The 14,616-nt window shown below is 44.1% G+C and overlaps 2 protein-coding genes and 1 pseudogene across 10 annotated transcripts in view; 2 read left to right on the top strand and 1 right to left on the bottom strand.

Annotated features, from left to right (window-relative positions):
• Window positions 1–14,616, top strand: part of LOC139247122 (nuclear factor 7, ovary-like) — a 640,289-nt gene that overhangs the window by 56,372 nt on the left and 569,301 nt on the right. The gene's annotated exons all lie outside the window — the stretch shown is intronic.
• Window positions 1–14,616, top strand: part of LOC139247112 (zinc finger protein 432-like) — a 521,915-nt pseudogene that overhangs the window by 75,207 nt on the left and 432,092 nt on the right.
• The window catches only part of LOC139247117 (zinc finger protein 432-like), a 420,986-nt gene that overhangs the window by 31,835 nt on the left and 374,535 nt on the right, over window positions 1–14,616 (bottom strand). The gene's annotated exons all lie outside the window — the stretch shown is intronic.

Raw genomic sequence — 14,616 nt, 5'->3', positions numbered from 1 at the left:
AGGAAACTGCCAAGGCCCTTGGAGGGGTGAGGTATAAACTACCAGAAGAGTTTCTGAGAGATAAATTTGAAAAGGTTAAGAAGACGGTTGAGGCAGGATATTATGAAGGGATAAAAATCATTTTAGCAGCCGTACAGACGAATAGAAAGATACCCGAAGGTGAGATGGACAGAGAAAGTGACAAAAGGCAAGAGGATGCAAGTATAAAAATAGATATAGATGACAAAAGGGAATGGACAAAAGAATTTGGCCCAAATTTGTATCCCCCATTAACAGGGTTAGGATTAGGACCGGAGGAAACTAAAGAATTGTTTTGGGGCCGGACGGCTCGCTTAGTAGATATTTTTCGGACGACCATAAAAATCTTATAGTGACTATCTTAAGTGAAGTATGGATCCTAAAATAGAGCCAGCCAAACAATAAGCTTTGTTGAATGAAGAGAGACTTTTGTGAATGTCTGTCTTTGAATGAAAGTGCTTGTGTGATTTTTGACTGCGGAATATTTGAGGTGGGAATTAATGAATTTTTCATGTGTCTGAAAGCCTGTTTGGGAAAATGGTGGCTCCATCCACTTTTTCCAGACAGAGTGAAAGTTTTCTTTTAAATTCTTTGCAGTGTTGCTCTGTATGTGGGAAGTTTGACGAAAGTGTGTACCTAGAATTGAATTACATTTTAAGGTGCGGATTTATTCGGATGATAAGTTGCGGAGATAGGAAATACACAAAGGATCGGTTTGTTGAGCAAAAGATAAAAAATGTGTGGTCCCGTTGGTTTTTTAAAAAATTTCGACACGCTCATTTGTCAAAAGAAAACATGTAATCATTGATTACATTGGGTTGAAAGACAATAAATTTAGTTTAGGAATGAGATAAAGAACGGAGAAGGGAAGTTGTAATGCCTTTTTTTTAAAAAGCCTGCGTGGGTCTCTCGAGGCTGAAGGCTGGGGAAGTCACCCCCCACCCCGCATTTTCCTTTGTGTAAAACCTTGACGCGAAAGCTTCTAGCTCAGTAAAAAAAAATTTGAAATAAAAGATCGGCAGTACAATATTTGAATTGGGATTTTGAGATATTTCAGGTGATTTTCCTTGATAAATATTTTGGTTGTATTGGAAAATCTTGGGTTTGGAAGCCTTTTAATAAAAGTACACATACTGCGTCAGAAGCTGAAGCTTAAAAAGATGTAATTTATGAGATACTGTATCACAAAATTGAAGTTAAGAGCAAAAGATTAGAGTTTTTGATCAGCCTCTAAAACAGAAGTTAAGCACATAATTATAAAACAAGTACTTTACATTCTGTGATCTGTGAATCACTATAAACATAAATGAGAAGTCCGATGTTAAAAAAAAAAACAGTATTACCATATTTGACATTTTGTAATCCAACAATAAGTACAAATACTACAAAACGGGAACAGAAATTAGGATGGGAACAGTGAAGAGTTAATTTTGTTGTGAAGGTTTTAAGTACCACTGATTAAGAAAAGGCACAAAAAAATGAGATACATTTAAAATAAAAAGTTAAATCTGATCTTTTGTTAAAAAAAAAGGAAATAAAACTAAAAGGTTTCGAACAATCTAGAAATACCTTCAGGGATCAGGTCAAACTCCTGGGCAAGTGGGGAGCTATCTGCGAAAATGTAAAAGGGATTTTGGAAAAATTAAAATGTTAAAACTACAGGTTTTAGCAGTTTAGAACAAAGGACAACATAAGTTGAACTTGTGACTTCAGATACGGTGGTTGAAGAACCACAGAAAGTGAGATGTAATGGGCCTTGAAACTGGAACATTTGAGATAACGGAAAGCAGCTTTCAAAGCCTACGTGCTAGACTCTATTCTAGTTATGGAAAAGACATTTGAGATAACGGAAAGCAGGATTTAAAGTAAATCCCAAAAAAGCACAAATTGGACAAGCTGTCATACCTGGGACACAAAATATCCCAAGGAACTAGGACCATGTCCAATGACAGGAAGGAGGCCATTAGGATTATTCCCCGACCAAAAACAGTCCGAGGGGTGTGTAAGGTACTGGGGTTCTTTAACTATTGTAGGAATTTTGTATCTAACTGCGACAATTGCAGAAGCATTACAGCGGCTAGTGAAAGGGGGAAGACCATGCTTAGAAACTATAGAGTGGGGCCCCGAACAAGAAGCAGCATACGGTAATCTGAAGCAAGCCCTAATGTCAGCTCTAGGGCTGGGACTCCTGAACATGGATCTCCCGTTCCATGTACATTGTGAGAACCAGGGACACTTCTATGGAGCTGTGGTGACACACATACATGGGGATAGGATGAGACCCGTAGCTTACTACTGGACACAGCAATCACCAGCGGCTCCCGGTCTGTCCAGATGTGTGGCCGCACTGGATTGTGTCACTTGGGCAGTCAAAATTAGTGAGCCTGTCATAATGACAGGAGAAATAATACTGCACACAAAACACACACTGGTGGAAATGCTAAATGGGAGGCAGTCCTATTACCACATGATTGACTCAGATCAAGGGACTCATTTCACGGGTCAAGTGATGAAAGAAACTTGTAGAATATTCGGCATTAAGCAGAAGTTTCACATCCCATATCACCCCTAGAGTTCAGGGATGGTAGAGAGAATGAATCGGACCCTTACAACCGGCTCGAGTGAGACAATGAGGTTACCAGAAGGAATAGTGACAGGAGGAGCTGACTTAGGCCCCCTATGAGACCGAATCAGAAAGTATGTGAGGGAATTGAGTGAGCAGTTGAAAGGTATACGACAGGAGGTCCGGGAAAGGCAGAAGGAGGAGGATGAAGATGGTGTGATAACTGCCTCGGCTATAATCCCCGAGGTGGGGGCGAAGGCAATGGTTAAGGAGGTGGCAGAGAAACCAGGGTTCGCACCTCGGTGGAGTGGACCATAGGAGGTATTAATTAGTGGAGATACATGTGCTTGCGTGAGTATGAAAGGTAGGGGCTGGTGGAAGCACTGGTCCCAGCTGAAAGAATATAAAGGTACGACAGAGGGACTTTTTAGAGGATTAGGATGGATATTTGCAATATTAGGGGTACTGGCTATAATAATATTGCTCTGGAAAGGGGCACATGCCCGGAGAAACGGTGCAAACAATCGGAGAAATGGTGCAAACAATGCAGTTGAAATAGAAATGGTAAGACTCTAACTAAAAACCTGGAATATCCAGGATGTGTTTTATCAACAGAATATAAACGTGATCACCACCGCTCTTCCTATTCTACAAGGACAAGCTACAAGGCTGCCCCTGGGGGGCCCAGAAGCATATACCCACACCGGAGGGTACAACAACTACGTAAAGCAGCCCCTGCGGGGTGGCATCTGAATGCCAGGAGCGTTTATCTTGAAGCCACAAGATAAGTGGGTAACAAAATGTTACCTGAATATTGTAAACCAGGGGAATTAACCTTGGGAAAGTGCGTGGAAGTTAAACCTGGAACAGAAGTAATGTTGTTATTTGACAATGTGCAGTATGAAATGTTAAATAAATTTATCAGCCCTATACCTGCCAGAAAAGTTTAGCCCCAAGACTAAAGCGTTGCACACAAGATTACTAGACACAATCCTGAGAAAAGCTAGTGACACATGAGGAGCAAGGGAGTAACACAAGAAGCTGAGACACAAAGGAGGAAGACAGAGGAGATCTATAGAGAATGACGTATTAACTGTACATGCCCCCCTCTAATAGATGCACTAGATATACAGGCGATCCCATCAGGAGTAGATAGTTTGAGGGGAATGATGGAGGTACTAATGAGGAAACAGGCCAGGATAGGGATAGAATCTTCAGAGTTAGGATCTGAAACATCCAAAATACTGCTAGAGGGATATCCGTATTGGAAGGCCATGCACGAACAATTAATGAGCTAAATAAGCAGGAATAAGAGGACAATGGCGAGGACAAGAAAAGAGACACATGTCATGCCTATGGGAGATGTATGATCGGTCAGGTGAGACACAATATGGATCAGATACAAACCGGGCAAGTTCCAGATTGAATAAATAGCACCCAGTTGAAAGAAATGGCACAGCACACTGGGCCATTAGACGCCTGCACTCTGAAAGGAATGACTCATCATCATAGGCGTTCCCTGGAACCAGGATGACTTGCTTCCACATGAGTTCACAGATGTTTCAATGAAGGACCCGACGTTCCAGTCCTGAACTCCAATTGAAGGGTGGAAGATGCCTGTGTATGGATTTGTTTAATGTGTGGTGACCGTTGCACATCAGCCACCACTCGGGGCTTGACAGAGCTTGGCCTTTATCCAGTGACAAGGGTTGAACCAGGATGACTGGAGACCTGCTCTAGGGTGTATGCGGTTACAGGAGGATGCGAGGGGAAACAGACATAATACGAGGGGAAGAGTACATCCGTGATGGACCAGTATGAGATCAAAAAGAATGGAAATATAAGGGGAATATCTTTATCCGGGTGCCGGAGAGAAGGAAACCTAACTATATGCCCTCACCCAGTGGGAGACGTGAGCAAGGATAGCTGCGGGTTTGACAATACTACGGAAGGATGTGTCACTGGAATAAGCCCTGCCCGAACCGAACCCACACATTACACCTATCAAGGGCGAGGAGAATATTGTGTGGTAACTAGCCTGGGAACTTACAATTACGGAGGCTTGACTTGTAACATTACAATGCCTAACTTTTGCTTTACTCCCAGAATGTCGGTGTCAGTGGGAAGAGCACGCATGACGTATATACACGCCAGGAAGACAATGACATTAAACATAAGCGATGAGATGAAGCGAGATATTGATGATTACATGAAAGAGCAAGCACCACCAATTCCCCTGTTACTTGAAGATTTAACTGAGCTCAAAGGACCATTAAGAAATAACATTAAAAGATATTATGAGCTAAAGGATAAAAGCAAAAGAACTGGACAGTGAAATAAAGGATAACCTGAAAAACCTGCCTTGGTACTTGAGATTATACATACGTGGATAAGGATCCTTTCACATACACTAGTGACAGTACAGATAGGAATAGCCTCGAGTTGGTTGGTGATGTCATGTAACAAGTGTGAGGCATATCCGAGTAAAGTTACAAGATAGGGATTAGAATTATATCCCATGTGTTAGTCCTAGTGCAGCAATAGTGGTGCTGATACTCCGGGGAGAATGTGCAGGCAAATACAAGAGACGCAGAGCGAAGACGTTGACCAAGGCTTGTAACCAAGAACGCAGAAAGCCTTTGTTATCAAACACAAAGACAGAACGAATACCTGATAATGAGTCGGGAGTGTCCCAATCCTATCGCCTGATCAACGAAACCGAGGCGGGAGACACACGAATCAAGACAGGATAAGGCAGGGAAAGGAAAATTGTTGTTCATGGTGAGACATTTTTAAGGGCTGGTCACCTAAAGCCTACGCAGTCCTCAAATTGATGTGGCATCCAATTGTGGTAATAATGGTAGTGGTAGGGATATATATCGTGATACAACTATATCTGCTGTGTAAGATCTGAGGGATATACAACCGCGTGGTTCTAGCCGAACAGCAAACAGCCTTGTTAACTATATAATGTAGGCATGATAGGGAGGCGAATGACTTTGTAACACATTAGGGAAACAACTAAGCCTCCCGAGCTTATGCTCTGTATGGACAAAAACAAATATAAGTGACGTGCCAATATCCTAGGGAAATGGTCAGGGGTAGTATGTAAACACTCTGCAAAAGATGGAACTATGAGCGATCCCAAGGATATGGACTTGATATCACCATTTCCAGCAGATAGCTCAGAACATATATGTGCTAAGCTGATTATTTAGAAATAATCAGGGACCAACAGGAGGGACTGAAAGGGCTGATTACAAATTGTAATTACAATTCATAATAATAATTGGGATGTTTTAAAATGGAGTTAACAGGTTTTTTAAGATGGATCCCACAGCCTGATTTTCAGACTGTGGGAAGCATGTGTGGGATGCCTTCCACAGAGGAGCAGATGTTCCAATTCATAGACCAAAGGCCTTAGGAGCCAGGCACAGACACAGATAACAGAATTTGAATTGTAGAAAAAGAATCATAACAACATGTATCGGGAATTACCAATTAAGGCATATAGAAGGCAGATTGGAGGAAGCACCCGACCAATCAATCATGTGTTAATCAATCAGCACGTATTAATTGTAACTTGCGTAATTACGTAATGCTATAATCTGAAATTGTATAAAATAAGATGTCTGTGGCAGTTTCTTTGAGCATTCCTTCAAGGATAACTCTCCTGCCGGTTTGTATCTTTTATTAATAAAAACTGCATTTACTTTAAGGCTAATGGACTCCGAGTGGTGGTTTGAAGTTAACCCTAACATGGTGCATATAGGTACCAACGACATACGTAAAAAACGGGATGAGATCCGACAAGCTGAATTTAAGGAGCTAGGAGTTAAATTAAAAAGTCGGACCTTAAAGATAGTAATCTCAGGATTGCTACCAGTGCCACGTGCTAATCAGAGTAGAAATAACAGGATAATTAAGATGAATACGTATATTGAGGAATGGTGCAAGAGGGAAGGATTCAAATTCCTGCGATATTGGAACCGGTTCTGGGGGAGGTGGGACCAGTACAAAACGGATGGTCTGCACCTGGGCAGAGCCGGAACTGATGTCCGAGGGGGAGTGTTTGCTAGTGCTTTTGGGGAGGGGTTAAACTAATATAGCAGGGGGATGGGAATCTATGCAGGGAGACAGAGGGAAGTAAAATGGGGGCAGAAGCAAAAGATAGAAAGGAGAAAAGTAAAAGTGGAGGGCAGAGAAATCCAAGGCAAAAATCAAAAAGGCCCACGTTACAGCATAATTCTAAAAGGGACAAAGAGTGTTAAAAAAACAAGCCTGAAGACTCTGTGTCTCAATGCAAGGAGTATTCGTAATAAGGTGGATGAATTAACCGCACAGGCAATTATTAACAAACATAATATAATTGGGATTACGGAGACATGGCTCCAGGAAGACCAAGGCTGGGAACTCAACATCCAGGGGTATTCAACATTCAGGAAGGAGAGACAGAAAGGAAAAGGAGGTGGGACAGCATTGCTGGTTAAAGAGGAAATGAACGCAATAGTAAGGAAGGACATTAGCTTTGATGATGTGGAATCTGTATGGGTAGAGCTGCGGAATACCAAAGGGCAGAAAACGTTAGCAGGAGTTGTGTACAGACCACCAAACAGTAGTAGTGAGGCTGGGGATGGCATCAAACAGGAAATTAGGGATGCATGCAATAAAGGTATAGCAGTTATCATGGCGACTTTAATCTACATATAGATTGGGCTAACCAAACTGGTTTCAATATTGTGGAGAAGGATTTCCTGGAGTGTATTAGAGATGGTTTTCTAGACCAATATGTCGAGGAACCTACTGGACAACTGGCCATCCTAGACTGGGTGTTGTGTAATGAGAGAGGACTAATTGAGTGACCATAATATGGTAGAATTCTTTATTAAGATGGAGAGTGAAACAGTTAATTCAGAGACTAGGGTCCTGAACTTAAGGAAAGATAACTTCCGATGGTATGACACGTGAATTGGCTAGGATAGACTGGCAAATGATACTTAAAGGATTGACAGTGGATAGGCAATGGCAGACATTTATAGATCACATGGATGAACTTCAACAATTGTACATCCCTGTCTGGAGTAAAAATACAACGGGGAATGTGGCTCAACTGTGGCTAACAAGGGAAATTAGGGAAAACATTCAATCCAAGGAAGAGGCATATAAATCAGCCAGAAAAAACAGCAAACCTGAGGACTGGGAGACATTTAGAATTCAGCAGAGGAGGACAAAGGGTTTAATTAGGAGGGGGAAAATTGAGTATGAGAGGAAGCTTGCAGGGAACATAAAAACTGACTGCAAAAGCTTCTATAGATATGTGAAGCGAAAAAGATTAGTGAAGACAAATGTAGGTTCCTTGCAGTCAGAATCAGGTGAATTTATAATGGGGAACAAGGAAATGGCAGACCAATTGAACAAATACTTTGGTTCTGTCTTCACTAAAGAAAACACAAATAACCTTCCAGAAATACTCGGGCTCCGAGGGTCTAGCGAGAAGGGGGAACTGGAGGGAATCCTTATTATTCAGGAAATAGTGTTAGGGAAATTGACGAGATTGAAGGCCGATATATCCCCAGGGCCTGATAGGTTGCATCCCAGAGTACTTAAGGAAGTGGCCCTAGAAACAGTGGATGCATTGGTGATCATTTTCTAACATTGTATTGACTCTGCATCAGTTCTTATGGACTGGAGGGTAGCTAATGTAACACCAATTTTAAAAATAGGAGGGAGAGAGAAAACAGGGAATTATAGACCGGTTAGCCTGACATCAGTGGTGGGGAAAATGTTGGAATCAATTATTAAAGATGAAATAGCAGCTCATTTGGAAAGCAGTGACAGGATCGGTCCAAGTCAGCATGGATTTATGAAAGGGAAATCATGCTTGACAAATCTTCTAGAATTTTTTGAGGATGTAACGAGCAGAGTGGACAAAGGAGAAACATAGAAACATAGAAAATAGGTGCAGGAGTAGGCCATTCGAGCCTGCACCGCCATTCAATGAGTTCATGGCTGAACATGCAACTTCAGTACCCCATTCCTGCTTTCTCGCCATACCCCTTGATCCCCCTAGTAGTAAGGACTACATCTAACTCCCTTTTGAATATATTTAGTGAATTGGCCTCAACAACTTTCTGTGGTAGAGGATTCCACAGGTTCACCACTCTCTGGGTGAAGAAGTTTCTCCTCATCTCGATCCTAAATGGCATGCCCCTTATCCTTAGACTGTGACCCCTGATTCTGGACTTCACCAACATTGGGAACATTCTTCCTGCATCTAACCTGTCTAAACCCGTCAGAATATTAAATGTTTCTATGAGATCCCCTCTCATTTTTCTGAACTCCAGTGAATACAAGCCCAGTTGATCCAGTCTTTCTTGATATGTCAGTCCCGCCATCCCGGGAATCAGTCTGGTGAACCTTCGCTGCACTCCCTCAATAGCAAGAATGTCCTTCCTCAAGTTAGAAGACCAAAATTGTACACAATACTCCAGATGTGGCCTCACCAAGGCCCTGTACAACTGTAGTAACACCTCCATGCCCCTGTACTCAAATCCCCTTGCTATGAAGGCCAACATGCCATTTGCTTTCTTAACCACCTGATGTACCTGCATGCCAACCTTCGATGACTGATGTACCATGACACCCAGGTCTCGTTGCACCTCCCCTTTTCCTAATCTGTCACCATTCAGATAATAGTCTGTCTCTCTGTTTTTACCACCAAAGTGGATAACCTCACATTTATCCACATTATACTTCATCTGCCATGCATTTTCCCACTCACCTAACCTGTCCAAGTCACTCTGCAGCCTCATAGCATTCTCCTCGCAGCTCACACTGCCACCAGTTACCAATTCCCTTCATGTACAGACGCTCCCTGACCAGTCACGATTTCTCCCTCATTTCCACACACTCCCTGACCAGTTACCAATTCCCTTCATCTACAGAAGCTCCCTGACCAGTCACCATTTCTCCCTCATTTCCACATGCTCCCTGACTAGTCACCATTTCCACACGCTCCCTAACTAGTCACCATTTCTCCCTCATTTCCACACGCTCCCTGACTAGTCACCATTTCCACACGCTCCCTGGCCAGTCACCATTTCCACACGCTCCCTGACCAGTCACCATTTCCACACGCTCCCTGACCAGTCACCATTTCCACACGCTCCCTGACCAGTCACCATTTCCACACGCTCCCTGACCAGTCACCATTTCCACACGCTCCCTGACCAGTCACCATTTCCACACGCTCCCTGACCAGTCACCATTTCCACATGCTCCCTGACCAGTCACCATTTCCACAGCTCCCTAACTAGTCACCATTTCTCCCTCATTTCCACACGCTCCCTGACTAGTCACCATTTCCACACGCTCCCTGACCAGTCACCATTTCCACACGCTCCCTGACCAGTCACCATTTCCACACGCTCCCTGACCAGTCACCATTTCCACACGCTCCCTGACCAGTCACTATTTCTCCCTCATTTCCACACACTCCCTGACCAGTCACCATTTCTCCTTAATTTACAGACACTCCCTGACTTATCACCAATTCCCTTGAGCACATCGATCTCGGCTGACACTCCAGTGCAGTGATGAGGGAATGATGCTCTGTTGGAGGTGCCATATTTCGGATGGGACGTTAAACTGAGGCCCCGTCTGCTCTCTCAGGTGGTCATAAAAGATCCCATGGCACTATTTCGAAGAAGAGCCAGGGACTTCTCCCTGGTGTCCTGGCCAATATTTATCCCTCAATCAACATGACAAAAACAGATTATCTGATCATTATCACACTGCTGTTTGTGGGAGCTTGCTGTACTCAAGTTGGCTGCCTGCTGCGCTTCCCACACTACAACAGTGACTACACTCCAAAAGTAATTCACTGGCTGTAAAGCGTTTTGAGACTTCTGGTGGTCATGACCGGCACTATATAAATACAAGTCTTTCTTTCTTCTTTCTTTCTTGATTGACAGACGCTCCCTGACCAGTCTCCATTTCTCCTTCATTTACAGACGCTCCCTGACCAGTCACCATTTCTCCTTCATTTACAGATGCTCCCTGACCAGTCACCATTTAGCTGAAATTGTTGACGGTTCTCTCTCCTCAGGTACTGTCCCCCTCTCCCTCAAATCTGCCATCATCACTGCTCTTCTCAAAAAACTAACCCTCAATTCCCCTCCCCCCCCCACCCGATCCTTGCAAACTACCGCCCCATCTCCAACCTCCCCTTGTTTGCAGACGACACTAAAATTGGCTGTGTGGTTGATAATGAAGAGGAAAGTCATGGGCTGCAGGAGGATATTAATCTACTGGTCAGGTGGGCAGAGCAGTGGCAAATTAAATTTAATTCAGAGAAGTCTGAGGTGATGCACTTTGGGAGGGATAATAAGGAAAGGGTATACACATTAAGCGGTAGGCCACTAAATAGTGTAGATGAACAAAGGGACCTTGGAATGCTTGTCTACAGATCCCTGAAAGTAGCAGGCCAGGTGGATAAGGTGGTTAAGAAAGCATACGGAATGTATGCCTTTATTGGTCAAGGCATAGAATATGAGAGCAGAGAGGTTATGCTTAAATTGAATAATACTTTGGTTAGGCCATAGCTGGGGTACTGCGTGCAGTTCTGGTCTGTATTGTAGGAAGGACGTGATTGCACTAGAGAGGGTGCAGAGGAGATTTACTAGGATGCTGCCTGGAATGGAGAATCTTAGTGATGAGGACAGATTGGATAGGCTAGGTTTGTTCTCATTGGAACAGAGGAGGTTGAGAGGAGACCTCATCGAGGTGTACAAAATGTTGAGGGGCCTGGACATAGTGGATAGTAAAGGTCTATTTCCATTGGTGGAGGGTGCTATTCCGAGAGGGCATAGTTTTAAGGTGGTTGGTGGAAGGTTTAGAGGGGATTTGAGAGGAGGCTTCTTTACGCAGAGGGTTGTGGGGATCTGGAACTCACTGCCTGGAAGAGTGGTGGATGCAGAAACCCTCACCACTTTTAAGAGATGGTTGGATGGGCACTTAAAGTGCTGTAACCTGCAGGGTTACGGACCTAGAGCTGGTAATTGGGATTAGATTAGACGACTTTTTGTTGGTCAGCACAGATATAATGGTAAGTACTGCAGGGAATAGAATACGGCCAGGGTGATCTCCTGGACTAGTTTCGATCGCCTGGATGGGTCGGAGAGGAATTTCCCAGATTTTTTTCTCCCTAAATTGGCCTGGATTTCTATCTGGTTTTTGCCTCTCCCAGGAGATCACATGGCTCCGGTTGGGGTGGAGTGTAGATGTTTTTAGTATAAGGGGTGTTGCAGTGGTGTGGGGTGGACTGGTTGGGCTGGGTGCTCTTTGCCTTTCCGTCATTGTTCATGGGTTTGTATGTAACCTTTAGGGCTGCTGACCGAGGGCCGTGTGGCTCTTTGTCGGCCGGCGCGGACACGATGGGCCGAAATGGCCTCCTTCTGCACTGTAAATTTCGATGTTTCTATGTTGCTATGTTTCCTCTCCAAAGTCCTTGAACTGTTGTCACCTCCCAGATCCGTGCCCACCTTTCCCACAATTCCATGTTTGAATCCCTCCAATCGGGTTTCCGCGCCTGCCACAGTACCGAGACGGCTCTCATCAAAGTCACAAACCACGTCCTTTGTGACTGTGACAAAGGCAGACTAGCCCTCCTTGTCCTTCTTGACTTGTCTGCAGCCTTTGACATGGTTGACCACTCGAACCTTCCCCACCACCTCTCCACCATCGTCCAGCTGGGTGGGACTGCACTCGCCTGGTTCCATTCTTATCTCTCTAATTGTAGCCAGAGAATCTCCTGCAATGGCTTCTCTTCCCACTGTTGTTATCCCCATTGTTATCTCTGGTGTCCCCCAAGTATCTGTCCTTGGCCCCCTCCTATTTCTCATCTACATGTTGCCCCTTGGCGACATCATCTGAAAACACAGCATCAGTTTCCACATGTACGCTGACGGCACCCAGCTCTACCTCACTACCACTTCTCTCGACCTCTCCACGGTCCCTAAATTGTCAGTCTGCTTGTCCGACATCCAGTTCTGGATGAGCAGAAATTTTCTCCAATTGAATATTGGGAAGATCGAAGCCATTGTTTTCGGTCCCTGCCACAAACTCCGTTCCCTAGCCACTGACTCCATCCCTCTCCCCAACTTCTGTCCATGGCTGAACCACACTGTTCGCAACCTTGGTGTCATATTTGACCCTGAAATGAGCTTTCGACCTCATATCCGCAGCATAACGAAGACCCACTATTTCCACCTCCGTAGCATCACCCACCTCAACCCTTACCTCAGCTCATCCGCTGCTGAAGCCTCATCCTGACCAGTCACCATTATTCCTTCATTTACAGACACTCCCTGACCAGTTTCCATTTCTCCTTCATTTAGAGACATTCCCTGACCTGTCTGGATTTCTCCTTCATTCATTGACGCTCCCTCACCAGTTTCTATTTCTCTCTCATTTACAGACGCTCCCTGACTCACTTCCTCCCTGTCCCTGGAGTTTGCCGTGGTGCCGCTTTGTGGGCCTATCTGTTGTGGCTTTAAACAGATGAAACCCTGTGGGTTGGAGCAAACTCTGCAACATTTGGTAGTGAAATGGATTGATTCAGGACAGACAGCAGGGATTATTTCAGGAAATAACAGTGTAGTGAGACAGGAAATGCAGGGGATGTTGTGTAGATGGATTGTCAAAAGGTGTTTGATAAAGTGCCGGACAGGAGGTTTGTTCATCAAAATTAAGGCTCACGGTATTAAAGGGAGTGAGTGGGGCAGCGTGAAGAGGAAGTTGGGTTAAGGGCATAAAACAGAGAGTAGTGGTTAATGGATGTTCTTCAGACTGGAGGGATGTAAACAGTGGTATCCCTCGGGGTCGGTGTTGGGACCATTGCTCTTCTCAATATAGAGAAACGATCTGGGCTAGGGTCTAAGAACAGAAGGATATAAGAATTAGGAGCAAGTGTACGTGACTCGGCCTCTCGAGCCTGCTCCGCCATTCAATAAGATCATGGCTGATCTTCTACCTCAACTCCACTTTCCTGCACTGTCCCCATATCCCTCGATTCCCTTAATATCCAAAAATCTATTGATCTCTGTCTTGATTATACTCAAAGACTGAGTCTTCATATCCCTTTGGGGTAAAAAATTCCAAAGATTCACCATCCTCTGAGTGAAGAAGTTTCCCCTCAATTCAGTCCTAAATGGCCGACCCCTTATTCTGAGTCTGTGAGTCCTGGTTCTGGACTCCCCAGTCAGGGAAAACATCCTCCCTGCATCTACCCTGTCAAGCCCTGTAAGAATTTTATATGTTTCAATGAGATCACATCTCATTCTTCTGAACTCTAGAGAATATGGGCCTTGTCTACTCAATCTCTCCTTATTGGACAATCCCCCCATTCAATTCTGAATAGCTGGGGCCCAAGCACCAATCCTTGCAGCACCCCACTAGTAACAGCCTGCCAAGCCGAAAATTACCGTTTATTTGTTTTCTGCCCGTTAACCAATCCTAAATCCAAGCTTGTATATTACCCCCAATCCCATGAGCCCTAATTGTGTTTAATAACCTCTTGTGTGGCACCTTATCGAATGCTTTCTGAAAATCCAAATACACCATATCCACTGGTTCCCCCTTATCTATTCTATTAGTTACAATCTCAAAAACCTCTAACAGATTTGTCAAACATGATTTCCCTTTCATAAATCCATGTCGACTCTGCCCAATCCTATTACTATTTTCCAATTGCTCTGTTACCACATCGTTAATATTAGATTCTAGCATTTTCCCTCCGACTGATATCAGGCTAACTGGTCTGTAAGTTCCCCATTTTCTCTCTCCCTCCTTTCTTAAATAGCGGGGTTACATTAGCTTCCTTCCAATATGCGGGAACCTTTCTGGAATCTATGGAATTTTGGATGACGACAGCCAATGCATCCATTATCTCAATGGCCACCTCCTTCAAAACTCTAGGATGTAGGCCATCAGGTCAAGATCAAAATCTCCAGATGATGCCAAAAGATGGACCATGG

The sequence above is a fragment of the Pristiophorus japonicus genome, unplaced genomic scaffold (assembly GCF_044704955.1).
Source record: "Pristiophorus japonicus isolate sPriJap1 unplaced genomic scaffold, sPriJap1.hap1 HAP1_SCAFFOLD_258, whole genome shotgun sequence".
Classification (NCBI taxonomy): domain Eukaryota; kingdom Metazoa; phylum Chordata; class Chondrichthyes; family Pristiophoridae; genus Pristiophorus; species Pristiophorus japonicus.
This window is presented reverse-complemented; position numbering and strand designations above follow the sequence as displayed.